Source organism: Sinohyriopsis cumingii, chromosome 2, assembly GCF_028554795.1.
Source record: "Sinohyriopsis cumingii isolate HCF-2022 chromosome 2, ASM2855479v2, whole genome shotgun sequence".
In the NCBI taxonomy this organism is placed as follows: domain Eukaryota; kingdom Metazoa; phylum Mollusca; class Bivalvia; order Unionida; family Unionidae; genus Sinohyriopsis; species Sinohyriopsis cumingii.
This window is the reverse complement of record NC_142962.1, coordinates 119588893-119593610: the sequence shown is the minus strand read 5'-3', so window position 1 is coordinate 119593610 and position 4718 is coordinate 119588893.

Sequence of the window (4718 nt, the reverse complement as noted above, 5' to 3'; positions counted from 1 at the left end):
ACTTATATAGGGGCCCCGAGTGGCCGAGTGGTCTAAAGCGCTCTTCGTTACGGATCACTGCCATCTCACCTCTGTCTGCGGCGGTTCGAGTCTAAGATTCAGCCAATGTGGGCATGTGAGAAAGCTTGCCAGTAGCTTCTCGTGGGTCGGTGGTTCTTTCCGGGGTTTTCCGGGTTCTTCCTCCACCATTAATACTGGCCGCCATGTATAGCCTATCGTGCTGAAAAATGGCGTTAAACCCCACAACAACAACTTATGAAATATGCCATTGAAGTTTATAAACGTTACCCATCTATTTAAAATCATGTACGACATCAACAAACGAATGAACGTATCTGATATAAGAAACATGTTTAAATTTGACCTTTGAAGATATAAGGCCGGGGGGGGGGGGGGTATAGTCGTAATTGTCGTGAATTTCAATATTCAAGCATACTGTCTCAGACTATTCTGAACTCATCTGTCTTTTTTTTTAGCAAGTATCAGTAAATAGCAGTAAAGAATACTTTCAAGGACACCTCAACATAATTATCGTCAACCTCCTTGTTTAACATTTTACTAATTGTTGGTACACCTTTCATATGTTTTTACATACGGTCACTAAGATTACTGAGGAATTTCTCGAATAATAAAGGTGACACCTACACTATAAAAGGTGAAAAACTCAAGACTATTACGAATTTGTATGCGCACAACATGTCTGAGGTGTGTGCAAATTTAAAATCACATCATAAATATTTGCTATGACATGGCAAGAAAAATTACTCGCCAGAGTTCACATCTATTTTTTGGGGGGAGGGGGGCACCAGACAGATCCCCCACCACCTAGCCAAAGAGTAAAGTGTTTTTATGTGTTACTGAATCCCCCCGATATTTTGCTTGGGTATTTTTAGTTAAAAAGAATTTTGTTCAAAAATTTTGCTGAATTTTTGACGGGGTATTTAATTCCCTAGTGTGTTCTATAGGTTTATTCTTCCGAGTAGGTTTGTGTCACCTAACTCGAAATCCCTCTCCTATTAATCTTGTGACCTTGGCTAGAGGTCCCTATATCCCGTGTATGCTATAGGTGAGTATGCTATATGTTTGTTTGTGCTATAATTTGTATTCGTGTAGGGATAGCATTATAGATCACATCGAGCCCGGTTGTCTTATGATCCTTATGACTGGATCTTATAGATTCGTTTAAACAATTAAATGGTTTTTATTTTATTTTAAAATTTTGGCGAAGTAGCGGTGTTTTACTTTTATGAAAAACAAACAAAGTTAGTGTTTTAATGTGTGCTATATTTGTGTGTCGCACTTCGCAGGGCTATATTTTTAAAAGGTCAGCCGTCTTCGAGGGAGTTCCATATTTCTTTTATTTTTTGTTTTCCGTACTTCACTCTCTCGCATGGGCCGCCTTAAATAAAATATATTTTACTTCTGAATATTTGCCTGAAACTTTTTATTTCCCGTTTGGGTATTTAGTACGGTACAGTGACCGTACAGTTGTTAGTATTTGTGATGTTTGTATTTTTTTTTTTTTTGAGTTGTACGTCCAATGTTCTGCTGTGGGTGTTTTTCCTGACTCTGCGATGGGCCAGTTCACTTCGCGTGGCACCATGTGACGTAGCCCCATTGCGTCCTCATCCGTACTTCCCCACATGAGGTCCCTGTCCTTCTATAGAATTCCTTCAAGATAGACTTAAAAGATGTTAGTAAACTTATATATTAAAAGGGGAGGGGGGGAGGGCAAAGTCTTTTTAGGGTAACTATCCGTCATGAGTAGTTCTCTTCGCTCCCGCCCCTCCATGTTCAATTCCCAATAACTATCACTTGCCCACAGGCCCTCATTGTTGCTACGATATAATTGCTAATTTCGTATAGTATCTTTTTTGTAAAATTCCCATCTAAATATAACACATTTCGGTTTTTATAAGGATTAGTTTTTTTAATTTCATTTATGACTTTGAATTCGTTATTTTGTGTTTTTGGGCATTGCGTCATGACATGAAATTTTGAGAATGGACCTGTTTTGCACAGTGGACATTTTGGCGGTACTCTGACCATGCGCCGTCTCACTGCAGCCTCTCCCGTCAACCATGCATTGTGCATGTATTTGAAGCAGAGGCTTTGAATTTTCAGGGATCCTAGCTTAGTCCAATGCCCCCATGATTTATCCCAGTTAACGTAGATATTTTCTTTCTCTACTGTACTTTTAATATTTTTTGTTACATCATCTCATATCCAGTTGTATGTCAAGTTTTCTTCTTTATCCCATAGCTCCTTTTTATAATAATTTCTTTATTTATGTAATGTAATTTGAAGTCCCATATACAATCTGTTATAGTTTTATCTATTGTACTCAATGCATCGTTACTAATATCAATGGATTTTAAAATATAATTCATATGAACATACATATAAGTTTTCGCTACTTGTACTCTTTCCATAGCACATAAACGCGTTAGGACCCAGATTTTCACGTTTTTTTCAATTGCTTCTTTTATTTGTCAACAGTTTTCCTTCTCTTCGTTTTCTCCAAAAACAATTCCCAATGCTTTGACCTTTTTCTTAACTAAATGTGGGGTAACCTGTGTGGTTTCCTCTCCAGTTTCCTAGTTTAAGTATTTCAGTTTTTTCGTGGCTAATTTGTGATCCTGACGCTTTGCTAAATTTTTCGAATTCCTTGGTCAGGTGTTTAAAGGAGTTTGGGTCCTTTATAAAGTTTGTACAATCGTCGGCATGTAGCAGCATTTTAACTTCTTCCTTTATGTTCGGTATTTTGATACCTTCAATGTTTTTATTTAGTTTAATGTTTATACCTAGAATTTCAATTGCTATTACATATAATAGCATAGATAGTGGGCACCCTTGCCTCACTGATCTTTTAATTTCAAATTTACCTGTCCTTGCTCCATTTACCTGTACTCTTGAAGTTATTTTATTATACAGGATTTTAGTCCAATTTTTGAAGTTGTTTCCAAAACCAAATTTCTCTAGCACTTTTTGTATGCAGTTGTGTTCTAATCTGTCAAAAGCTTTTTCTTGATTAAAAAGTACCATAGCAGCTTTTTGTCCATTTCCGTTTATATGTTCAATAATGGTTTTGATACTTAATATGTTATGTTGTATATCTCTACCTTTCGGTCCACATGTTTGATCTATATTTATTATTTTCCCCATTTCATTTTTTATCCTATTCGCTAAAATTTTACTTAGTACTTTATAATGAGTATTTAGGAGGGAGATTGGCCTCCAATTTTTGAGATCTTCCCTATCTCCCTTCCCTTTATATAGTAGTGTTATTATCCCTTCCGTCATACTATCCGTCATGGCATCATTTCTGAGTAAAATATTATTGCATAACCATTCTTATATTGGCGACAACTCACCACAAAATTTCGCATAGTATCCGTGGTGAGTCCATCCCCGCCTGGGGATTTCCCTTTTGTAAGGCTTCGGATACTTTCCACTATTTCTTCTTGCGAGATGAAACCATCACATAAGTCTTTATGTTCTGTTGATATCATCTCGCATTGAATGTTTTTTAGGTAGTCATCAATTTTATAGTCCTCATTTCCTTGAGATGTATATAATTGACTGTAATAATCGTCAATATATTTTATGATTTCGTGTTTTTTTATTAATTTTTTATCCCCATTTATTTTCAAGGCATCCATAATCCCCCCCCCCTTCTAATTTCTTCGCGCTTGTATAACCCTTCTGCTTTTTTGTAGATTTGTGTGAATTTTCCGGCTCTTATTTCTTTACCCCTGATCTTTTCTTCATTTATTTTATTTAATCTTTCTTTTAGTTTTTTTCTAATTCTATTGAGTTATTTTTTTAAGTTCCATTTCAATTGCTTCTTGTTCTAATTTAAGTTTCTTACTTCTTATTTGTGCGAAATTTATAGCAATCCTTTTTATTTTATTTTTTAGAATATCCCACTCCTTAATTATATCTCTATTCCCGTTTTCCACAAATTTATTTATTTCGTTTTTAATTTCTATAATAAAATTTTGATCCTCTAGTAGTTTGTTATTAAATTTCCAAGTCCCTTTTCCACATTTATTTTTATTTTGTACAGTTAATTTTATATATATATAAGTTTATGGTCAGATATCTTAAAGTCTATAATCCCTGCTTCTTTATACATTTTCCAGTCATAATTAGTAAATAAAAACTTATCAATTGTACTTCCTTTATTTGTTTTATATTCGAATGTGTATTCATTCCGTAGCATATTTAGGAGACGGTATACATCCGTAAGTTTGTGTTTATTAATGAAATCTCCCATTACTAGTTTACACTTTAGATCATTTGTAGTTAGTTCCCCTTCCCTATCTACGTTGTCCCCTACCCAATTATAATCCCCTCCTAATATTACGTCCTCCATATTGTATTTTTCTAGATATTTCGATAATTTCCTCATAAATTCTTGCTTACGGTAGTTGTTTGCAGGTATATATATGTTCATAAAATGTATTTTCCCAATTTTTATATGGAGTACTCTGCCACTAAGATCTTTTCCTTCCTCTATCCTTTCCCAGTTATAACCCGATTTGTTTTAATTAAGGTGGCTACACCCCCTTTTATGTCTTCCCCTTCATAGTCATTTTTTATTAGTATCCCATTTATGTGGCTCTCACAGAAGACCCTTACATCATCTGTAAAGCCGTTGTGGGTTCCTTGGAAGAATAAAATATCGTAGTTTAAATCTTTACTGAATTTTGAAA